Below are 12079 nucleotides of genomic sequence, written 5' to 3'. Positions count from 1 at the left end.
CAGTTTTGTTTGTATATCTAGTGTATTTAGTGTGAACACTTCCATCCACAGAGAGGTGCAAAAGTGGCATTAACAATATTAAATACTTTGTACAACTGTTCTGATTTTACAGAGTTACATCACTTCATTAAAGCAACATTCAGATGGAAATGCACCATGATATACAGGGGTTCTTGCTGTCCTTTCACCCAGGAATATGAGGTTTGAGATCTGTGTGACACTGATATTTTTGGCTTTTGTATTGATTTAACTGCGTACTCCATGTTTTCTGCTGGTCTTTGGTTAGATTTTGTCACCAAAACTAATCAGTTATACAGAGAAGATTGTGGTTTTGTTGAACCTTTGAGGCCTCTGTATGTACAGCCATGAAAAAGACAGTACACCCTCTTTCACATCTTAGATTTTACTTTTAAAGCTATAATGTGTAATATTTCACGGACAATGAATGTCTCCATGTTGCTCTGCCATTTTAAAACTACGGGATTTGTAGAAGGACATGTCATCAGCTTCGCATTTTCCGTTTCCAATGTGGAAACACTCTTATGTACATTCGCATGCTGAATATAAAGAATATAAGAACACTGCACTTTTGTGATGGAGGTAATTAATAACGATTGAGGTAATACTTGTGAATGATAAGACTCAAATTTGTTAATAGACAATGTGAAATATTACACATTATGGCTTTAAGGGCAAAAAACAAAAAAACAAAAAAAACATTCGGTCATTACCAGGTCTTAAAATTAGGTAAATAAAACTTCAAATGAACAACAGTACTTAGCATATTTAAAAAAAAAAAAAAGAAAAAAAAAGACAAAATGCAAAAACAGTGTTTGGTTCAGGTCATAAGGTTTTTTGGGCAATGTGCACAGCTCACTTAAAGTACCAGAAAAATTGCTGAATAAAGTGATCCAGCAATCAGCAATAGTTCTATTAGAGTAGAGCAGCCTAGTTTTGTTCTCAGAGGATAAGACTAGGCTTCCATTCTTCAGTAACATGCTACATATTCTGGTTTTCATCTTTGTGAAAAAGTATTCATACTGAAGCAGGATAATGATCCCAAACATACCTCAAAGTTTTTAAGAGCTCCTTGAGGGCAAGTGACGAAGAAGTGTAGAATGTCATGGGCGTTCCTTCTTACGGTAGGCGTCCACTATTCCGGCACGTCAAGCCGTATCCAACGCATTCTATTCATTTTCAATGAAATCCGGCCGATCGTTGTCGCCGTGCTCGCAAAGCATGCTGGGATTCCGGCACGGCGAGCGGCGGACCTGCGGCACGTCAAAAAGTTGGGCTCGGCCAAACTTTATGCAAATTTGCCACGGCACACGGAGTGCGTTATCCAATGACAGTAGATCATGTGTTCTCCCGTGTCGCAGCAGCAGCAGCAGCACAGCAGCTCTCCTCGCTCGCAGATCCACAGCCATGGTGAAATACGAAATAATGTTCCATTGCTGACGATTTATACACATTCATTTCCCTCCAAAACTCCAATTTTTAGAGGGAGAAACTTCGGTTGGTTAAAATCACAAGTTATTTACTTTCCCCCGGAGCCATTCTACACGCCCCACACACCCACTGTAGTAGCAACACGGCGACAACTAGGCATCCAATCCGGCGAGTTACGTTGACGTGCCGGAATAGTGGACGCCTAGCCTTATTCTCCTGACAGCAACCCCACTTAAAGGGATAGTTCGCCTCTTTTGACATGAAGCTGTATGACATCCCATATTAGCAATATCATTTATGAACATTGACTTACCCCCCGCTGTGTACTGTGAGCCGAGTTCCAGCTGAGTTTTGGCGTTGACGAAGGTAGTTTGCTGGGGTCCCGAAAATAAAGCGTTTTGCTTCTCAAAACAATATGCGTTCAAAAGAGTAATACATTTGCATCACAAAATCGTCCCTCCAGAAAAAGTCAGACCTCACAATCGCTTGGCGCTATTTCTCTCTACCTACAGACTGTGTAAACTGTGCAGACCGAAGTGCAGACCGAGCACTCCCCTGCTTCCGAGCAGTAAACACCGTAACAGGTGCGGCTATCGGCAGGTGGCTGTACGCATTGATATGAAGGGAGAGAGAAATAGCGCCAAGCGATTGTGAGGTCTGACTTTTTCTGGAGGGACAATTTTGTGATGCAAATGTATTACTCTTTTGAACGCATATTGCTTTGAGAAGCAAGACGCTTTATTTTCGGGACCCTAGCAAACTAGCCGGACTACCTTCGTCAACGCCAAAACGAGGCTGGAACTCGGCTCACAGGACGCAGCAGGGGGTAAGTCAATGTTCATAAATGATATTGCTAATATGGGATATCATACAGCTTCATGTCAAAAGAGGCGAACTAACCCTTTAACATTAATATGACTCTTGAATGGGAATTTCTGACATTACTGGAAGTTCTTCGGAACATTGTTAGATGTGGTTGGTATAACCTCAGAAGTTTGAAGGTAAAACAGCAGCACCTAAAACATGAGTGTAATTGTGTGTAATAAAAATTGTGTTACAGCGTAAAGTCTTTGATAATGAAAATACTTAAGCATCTGTTGAGACCCAGAATTGCAGGAAGTGCTGTATGTAAGGACAGCATCTCTTTTGAAATCAACCAGATCTATCCCGATGGATCTTCCCTCAAATACTACATTAGTCGACATCAGAAAGGGTCATTGTTACACCAAAATGTTTATTTAATCAAAAGGCCAACCTGCTAGCAGTCCTGCACTCTGCATCTTATTTTTGGTGTGGCAGATCCTGACTATCAATGGACAGAATGTAAACAACACCCCCTTTTGTTTAGACACCAGGGCTTATAAATGAAACAAAGTAGGCTAGGACAGTGAGAGGCAACAAAGCACAACGCAGGGATGCTGAGCATTCGAGGCAACCAGAGTGATCCCTAGCCCTGAGCATGGTGACAATACAAGACCACAATCCTCCTGGATTAACACGTAGTGGACGATTCTGACAGACAAGCATTCATCGAGGGGAGGGGTTGGCTGGCTTGCGGGTATGGGGGACATTGTTGATAATATGTGCATGTGTGAGCGAAAGAGCAGCAGAGGAACTGATTCCTTCTGGTGTGTGTTACAGTGTGGATACCAATGGCATGAAGAGATGATATCAAGATCAAGATTTTGGTGCAGCCAGCAGTAAAGCGTAATAAGGATGTTCATCTGTCCAAAAGCAAGAAATTACAGACAATTGCAAACCTAATGTGTAGCGGCCAAAGAAGACTTCATGTTTATATGAATAGGAATTAATGCTTAAAAAGATAGATCATATATTTTGGATTTATAATTTAATAGATATGTTTATTTCATGGTAAAAATGATGACTATTACATAGAAAGGTTAAAAGAATTATAATTTATGTTCTTAGTATATTTGTTACCTATAGATTAAAAAGGTGTACTGTCGCTTTAAGGACTGACTGAGCCGGCCACCTTAGAAAATGCTTTTGCGCTTCTCCCTTCAGATCGCCAGGAACTATTGAAGCAAACAGTTTTCTTACCTGCAGCTCTGCGCCTCCGGCAGATATTAGAAGCCTTGATTTCAGCAGTTTATATTTAAGTTAATTCATTTAGATTTTTGTAAGTGTCAAGAGGAGGAGTAAAACTTCAACTTCTCATTCAAAAGTTGTGGAGTGGATTTATTTCAACTACATGGATATTCACAGCTGTGGAAACAGGAGCAATTGGGCTGGAGAGGAGTTTCAGCGTAAGAAGTAGCAATTTCCTAGTGATCAATAAGAACAAGCCTCTACAATAGTAAGAAAACTTGCTTGACATTGGATTACAAACGCTGGAGAGGTTTGCTGAAACTGGAAAGAAGATACTTGAGGGATTTACCGAGGAACTTCAGAAACAGCATGATCATGGGCTGCATTCGTGACTGGTGAGTGGACAAGTGGCTCGTGGCTGCTACGTGACTGTCGCAAGTGGAATCGGGAAAAAACCGGACTGACATTCAAAGAACAATCATGACGGATGATGAAGAAAAGACGGTAAGCCCTCCGGGGGAAAAACGTTTGGTTAAACCAACACAAGTGTCATTGGAAAATAATCTGCAGACGAGAATCAGATCCAGAAGAGCTAAGCTAGGCAAATTGACTGAGAAAAGAAACGAATTGCTTGCTTTAATGGATGATGATGCAAACGTGGAAATTGTAACACAGGAATTACTAAATAAGTATGAAGAGCTCATTGGAGGATTCATTAAGATAAATGCTGATGTTAAAGACCTGTACATTCAGCTTGGATGTGTAGAGAACATGAAGGCAGATCAAAGTGATTGGTTTCAGCCAAGATACGATGAGCACGGTAAATTTGTGCAAGAAGTAAACTCGTGGATACAGGATGTAATGCTTCGCATTGAAGAGTCTAAAAAAGTGAACAGTGAGGTAAATCCTGAAGATAGCGCTTCAGCTACATCCAGACAGAGTAAAAAAGCTAAGTCTGTCTCATCTGCCTCCGTAGTGTCAGCAGCTCGCGCTGAACGCTTAAAAGTTGAATTGGAGCAAGCTACTTTGTTAAGCAAGACAGCTAAATTGAAACAAAAAAGAGCTTTGGAGAAAAAAGAGCTACAGCTCAAAGCTGAAAAGGAACAATTGGAGTTACAAGCAGAGCTTGATGAATCAGATGCAAAGTTAGCCGTGTTAAGAAGATATGAAGAAAGCTCAATTGTGTCACGAGGCTCTAAGGGCAATAGAGCGGATTCACTGATGGCTACTCAGAGACAACATGTCAGCCACAATAGGAGCAATGGGGCTAGTAATGTATCTCAGCACAGCCATGGTGGTGGAATAGCTGTCAATGCATCCAGCATTGCAGCGCCTGCTGCGCGACCAGCGTCTGTTTCACGACAAGTGTCTGTCACTTCAAAGGGCAATTCTGCAAACACAGATAACCTGGTTTCTGTTATGCAACGCCAAAACGAAATAACTGAGAGTTTAATAAAGCAACAAAGGTTATCAACATTGCCATCGCCAAACATTACAGTGTTTAAAGGAGATCCAATGGAATACCGTCTCTTCATGAGAGCTTTCGAGCATCGCATAGAGAGCAAGACTGAAAGCAGCAAAGATCGGCTTTACTATTTGGAACAGCACACAAGCGGTCAGCCTAATGACTTAGTGCGCAGCTGTTTTCATATGGACGCAGAACAGGGCTACTCTGAAGCCAAGAAATTACTAAAGGAGCGCTTTGGTGACAAATATAAGATCTCGATGGCATACCTTGACAAGGCTCTAAATTGGCCTACTATCAAGTCAGAGGACGCTAAGGCACTTGAAGCATATGCTCTCTTTCTGATCAATTGTAACAACGCAATGTCGGACTTAGAGTATTTGGATGAGATGGACAATGCCGCGAACATGCGCACAGTCATCTCCAAGCTCCCATACAGGTTGAGGGAGAGATTCAGAAGCATCGCCATTGACATACAGAAGAAAGACCGGCGAACAAAGTTTGAAGACGTGGTGTCATTCGTTACCAAACAGGCTGAAATGGCAGCGCACCCTGTATTTGGTGAAATTTCAGGTCAAACCAAGCGCCAACCTGAAAGGTCAGCTGGCAAGAAAAACATCACAACGTTAGCCACTGAAGCTAAGGAACAGAAAGCAGTGAAAGATGTTGCTGGTGCTGACAAGAAAGTTAAAGAGAAGAAGCCAAACATGATCATGGCTTTCATGAAACCTTGTATCTTCTGTCAGGGAGATCATACAATGGAACAGTGCAAGAAACTTAAAAAAAAGTTGCACAAAGAAAAATTGGAATTCCTTAAAAGCAAGGGACTCTGCTTCAGCTGTCTTATAGGAGGACACATGAGCAGTACCTGTGAAGAAAAGAAGAGCTGTGAGGTGTGTTCAGCTAAACACCATACGCTGTTACACATAAAGCAGAAACCTAAAGACATACCAAAAGAGGAGTCTTCACAAGAAGAACAAACTGTGGTCAGTGGATTCGTGGATGCAGGGCAAACTTGCTCTCAGACTGGGGCCGGGGGTACAGGAACTGTCCTCGCCATCGTTCCAGTGAGAGTGAAGGCAAAGAAAGGAAAAAAGGTGCTGACTTGCTATGCGTTCTTGGATCCAGGGAGCAACGCCTCCTTTTGCACTAACAAGCTAGCCAACAACCTTAACCTGCAAGGAACAAATGTTAACATCCTACTTACCACCATGGGAGACCAAAAAGCAGTCTCATGCAAAGTTCTGCCAGACCTTGAAGTCAGCAGCCTGGAAAGTGATGACTTTGTCGAGCTCACTGGTGTGTTTACGCAAAAGGCCATACCTGCTAGTCAGGAGAATATTCCAACTCAAGAAGACGTGGATAGGTGGCCACACTTACGAGGCGTACGAATTCCATCGATCAAGGCGGATATCGATCTTCTGATTGGGACGGATGTCGCAAAGGCTTTGGAGCCCGAAGAGGTCATCCGCAGCGTGAAAGATGGGCCGTATGCAGTTCGTACAGTCTTGGGATGGACAGTGAACGGACCGCTGCGTGGAAACATCAGAAGCTGGTCAAACCATGGATACCCACAGATCCAAATGAATCGGATATCGGTGGCTCGACTTGAAGAATTGTGGATGCAACAATTCAAGTATGATTTTCCCGAGAATGCTCTAGGAGAGCAGCGTGAGATGTCGAAGGAAGATCAACTGTTTATGGACAGAGTTACCACATCCACTAAGCTGGTCAACGGTCACTACTCAATTGGTTTGCCGTTGAAGAACAAACATGTGAAAATGCCTTACAACAGAGCAATGACAGAGCAATGACAGAGCAACGAGCGATCAACATGAGAAAGAAGCTTCAGAAAAACCAGACATTACGAGATGAATACGTCAGCTTCATGAACCAGGTGATCAGCAATGGATACGCTGTTAAAGTCCCAGACGAAGAACTAAACAGGAGTGATGGAAAGGTGTGGTTTATTCCGCATCACGCCGTCTACCACCCCAAGAAGCACAAACTTCGAGTGGTATTCGACTGCGGTGCTTCGTATCAGAGAACTACACTCAATGAACAACTACTGCAAGGCCCTGACATGACCAGCAGTCTGGTTGGTGTCTTAACTCGATTTCGTCAGGAGCCAGTCGCAGTCATGGCAGATGTGGAGTCCATGTTCCACCAGGTCAAGGTCCCACCTGAAGATGTAGACCTTCTCAGGTTTTTATGGTGGCCTGACGGGGACATTTCAAAGGAGCTGCAGGAGTACAGAATGGAGGTACATTTGTTCGGAGCCACCTCCTCACCCAGCTGCGCAATCTATGCGCTGAGAAGGTGTGCCAAGGACAACAGGAATACTTTTGATGCAACAGCTGTGGAGACAGTGTTGAACAATTTTTACGTTGACGATTGTCTAAAATCAGTCAACACAGAAAAGGAAGCGATCAAGCTACTCCGTGATTTGACGGCCATCTGTCAAACAGGAGGTTTTAGACTCACAAAGTGGACGACCAACAGTCGTAACGTGCTGTTAACCATTCCGCTTGAAGACCGAGCGACGGAAGTGAAAGATCTTGATCTCGACCAGGACACACTCGCCATCAAGAGAGCTTTGGGAGTACACTGGTGCATCCGGTCAGATCAATTCAAGTTTCAAGTGAACATTGAGCAGAAGCCTCTCACCAGAAGAGGTATCCTGTCAACAATGAGCTCAGTCTATGATCCACTCGGAATGTTGTCACCAGTCATACTACCTGCAAGAAACATTCTGCAAGAATTGTGTAGACTAAGAACAGGCTGGGATGACACTGTGCCAGAACACCTCGCACAACAATGGACCAAGTGGACTGAAGAAATCCAACAGCTCACTGACTTTGGAGTAACTCGATGCTTCAAGCCACCTGAATTTGGCAAAACTGTGCAAGCTGAATTGCATCACTTTTGTGATGCATCTGAAACAGGCTATGGTACTGTCACGTACTTAGTTCAGAAGAATAACAGTAACCAAGTACACTGTTCATTCGTCTTAGGGAAGGCGAGGGTCGCCCCTCTGAAACCAACTACCATCCCACGGTTGGAGCTGACGGCGGCTGCCTTGGCTGTGAAGGTGGATGTCATGCTGAAGAAGGAGCTTCAGTTGCCATTGGCAGACTCCAAGTTTTGGACGGACAGTACTGCCGTACTCAAGTACATAGCCAATGAGAACATCAGATTTAAGACATTTGTGGCAAACAGGATTGCCATAATTCTGCAAGCATCAAACGTGCATCAATGGAGCTACGTCAACACTCAGTTGAATCCTGCCGATTGCGCCTCAAGGGGTCTAAGAGTGAATGCCTTCATGAAGAACGAGGTCTGGATTGCTGGTCCCAGCTTCCTTTGTCAACCAGAAAGGGAGTGGCCAGTCAAACCCGATCAGCAAGATGAGCTCAGGGCTGAGGATCCTGAGGTGAAGAAAGGCATACTGGTTAATGCTACCACAGTAGAAAGCACTGATGCAATGCAGCAACTAATTCAATACTTCTCTTCATGGATACGGCTCAAGAAGGCTGTGGCACGGTTTACGCGACTCAAGGAAATTCTGATGAACCTGTCTAGGAAGAGAAAAGAGTTGAAAAGATTGTTCAGTGATGAACAACAGTTGAACAAGGAAATGTTGAACTACAAAAAGAGTCTCAAACATACTTACCTGACTGTGGAGGACCTGCAAAAAGCGGAGATCGGAATCATTGGTCATTGCCAAAACAACAGCTTCCAAGAGGAGATATCTGCTCTTCGGAGAAAGGACTCCGTCAAGAAGAGTAGCCGAATCTTCAGACTCAATCCACAACTTGAAGAGGGAATCCTTCGCGTTGGAGGGAGGCTCAGCCGAGCATCCATGCCAGCCGAAGCCAAGAATCCAATGATCATCCCTAAGAATCATCACGTGGTGGACTTGATTCTCCAGGATGCACATGAGTGCCTAGGGCACAGTGGACGTAATCATGTCTTATCTCACGTACGCCAAAGGTATTGGATCATAGATGCCCCCTCGTCAATCAGAAAAATGCTGTCTCGGTGTACTACCTGTCGAAGACAACATGGGGCATCAGGTACACAAATGATGGCAGACTTACCAAGAAACCGAGTTCTACCAAATGAACCACCCTTTACCAGAACTGGTGTGGATCTATTCGGGCCATTCATCGTCAAGCGGGGAAGAGTGTCTGTGAAAAGATATGGGGTGATATTCACCTGCCTTGCATGTCGTGCGGTCCACATAGAAATGGCAACATCATTGGAGACCGACTCCTTTATTCAAGCTCTACGTCGCTTCATTGCAAGAAGGGGTCAGGTGAAGGAAATGAGATCCGACAACGGAACCAACTTCGTCGGAGCCAACCATGAGCTAAAAAAGGCAATAAAGGAGTGGAATGCTGCACAGATTGAGAACAGCCTGCTTCAACGTGACATCAAGTGGTTGTTCAATCCACCATCCGGATCCCACCACGGAGGAGTGTGGGAAAGAATAATCCGTTCCATCAGGAAGATCATGAATGCTACGTTGAGAGAACAAAGCCTGGACGAGGAAGGTCTTCAAACGTTCTTCTGCGAATGTGAAGCCATCTTGAATAGTAGGCCTATCACTACGCCTTCTAATGACATGAATGATTTGGAAGCTCTTACCCCACAACACCTACTTTTGCTCAAGACTAACCCCAACCTACCACCGGGTGTCTTCGATGAGGATGATACTTACGCACGAAAGAGATGGAGGCAGGTCCAGTACATGAGTGATCTGTTCTGGAAACGCTGGACCAGAGAATATCTGCCTCAACTCCAGAAAAGACAGAAATGGAATCATCCATCGCGTAACTTCAGCCAGGGAGACGTAGTCTTGATCGTCGATGAATCAGCCCCCCGAGGATCATGGCTGATGGGAAGAATAGTGAAGATCGTGGTGGACGAGCATGGAGTCGTCCGCAAGGTTCGAGTCAAGACGAAGACGAATGAACTTGAACGGCCGATCACCAAACTCTGCCTGCTTCAAGAAGCAGAATGAAAAGGACTGTTAAGTATTTTACTTCTATTTTTGTAATTGTTTCTAGGATAGAAAGCAATTAGGGGCCGGGTATGTAGCGGCCAAAGAAGACTTCATGTTTATATGAATAGGAATTAATGCTTAAAAAGATAGATCATATATTTTGGATTTATAATTTAATAGATATGTTTATTTCATGGTAAAAATGATGACTATTACATAGAAAGGTTAAAAGAATTATAATTTATGTTCTTAGTATATTTGTTACCTATAGATTAAAAAGGTGTACTGTCGCTTTAAGGACTGACTGAGCCGGCCACCTTAGAAAATGCTTTTGCGCTTCTCCCTTCAGATCGCCAGGAACTATTGAAGCAAACAGTTTTCTTACCTGCAGCTCTGCGCCTCCGGCAGATATTAGAAGCCTTGATTTCAGCAGTTTATATTTAAGTTAATTCATTTAGATTTTTGTAAGTGTCAAGAGGAGGAGTAAAACTTCAACTTCTCATTCAAAAGTTGTGGAGTGGATTTATTTCAACTACATGGATATTCACAGCTGTGGAAACAGGAGCAATTGGGCTGGAGAGGAGTTTCAGCGTAAGAAGTAGCAATTTCCTAGTGATCAATAAGAACAAGCCTCTACATAATGATTTCGGTGACATTACATTGCAACAAACTCTTTGATTGTACAGTCATGAAAAATACAGTACAGTAAATCAGTATCAGTACAATATAGTCATTTTGGACCTGTTACTGTGTTAAAAACAAAAAATTAACTCAAAGTTCTGCCATTACAACCACTGTACTGTGACAAGGCCAGCTCTTTGCATGCAATATCAGATGTAATTCATTTACAAGTATGATGAGCTACTGGGGCAATAAGTCATGCAAATGAGCTAGCTTATTCAATTTTCATTTTAATCAGTGAAGTGTTACCAAATGTATCTTGTCTGGACAGAAACACACGACAAACAAACAGCAACAACATCACCATCAGCAAGTATATGAGAAGGAAAGTCACTGTAGTTACTGATTATTATCAAAACCCCAGAGTCACATTGCAACATTGGAGTGAGCATGTGAGTGAATAAATGCTTGTGCATGTGTATGCAAATTATATGCCAAAGGTTTTACATGAATTGTGTATAGTTATTATATTACATATTTTTTCTGTCAATCAGGCTACACCCACCGGATTCACTTATTTGGACTAACCCCGAACTGAGGGGCGGGAAGGAGGTGTCGCAGCATTTTACAGAAAGGACATTAATACAGCCACCATCGCCATCCCTGCTGCTCGCTCCTTCGAACATCTCACTTTCAAACTCTCTGGTCCCACTCCTTTGGTCACTGCCATCATCTACCGCCCTCCTAAACCAAACCCCTCCTTTCTCTCTGACTTTTCTGACTTCTTCACCCTGTTATCTGCCATCTCACCTTCCGTTCTTCTTCTGGGAGATTTCAACATTGACATCGACACTGACTGCAAATCTGCCTCTGAATTCCTGAAATTGCTACACTGCTTCAACTTCACTCAACATGTCAACTTTCCCAACCACAGCCGTGGTGACATCCTAGATCTGGTCTGCTCCACTGGTCTAACCATAGATCACCTTTCCAGCTTCAACCTCAACATCTCCGACCACCTGGCAATCATCATGGACATTGACATCCCCATTCCCACCGCTAAGGATAAACGGACAACATCTTTCAGAAACCTCAAATCCATCTCCCCTTCAGCTCTTTCTGCTTCTCTTACAAGTAAAATATCTGCCTCCCCCCCTCTGTTAACCAACAATCCCTCTGACCTCACCAAATTCTACAACGAAACACTCTGCTCCTGTCTCAATCAGCTGGCCCCCATCAAAACTAAAACTGTCTCATTCACCCACTCTGCTCCCTGGTACACTCCCGAACTACACAAAATGAAATCACAAAAACGACAGTTTGAAAGATTTCACAAGAAAACCGGTTTAACTGTCCACCTACAAGCCTATGCAGATTACCTTCAGCAGTACCAGGATGCCCTCAATACTGCCCGGTCCACCTACTACTCTCACCTCATACACTCTGACTCCTCAAGCCCAGCGACAATACCCAGCGAACACTGCCCA

This window comes from Odontesthes bonariensis, chromosome 7 (genome assembly GCF_027942865.1).
Source record: "Odontesthes bonariensis isolate fOdoBon6 chromosome 7, fOdoBon6.hap1, whole genome shotgun sequence".
NCBI lineage: Eukaryota > Metazoa > Chordata > Actinopteri > Atheriniformes > Atherinopsidae > Odontesthes > Odontesthes bonariensis.
This window is presented reverse-complemented; position numbering follows the sequence as displayed.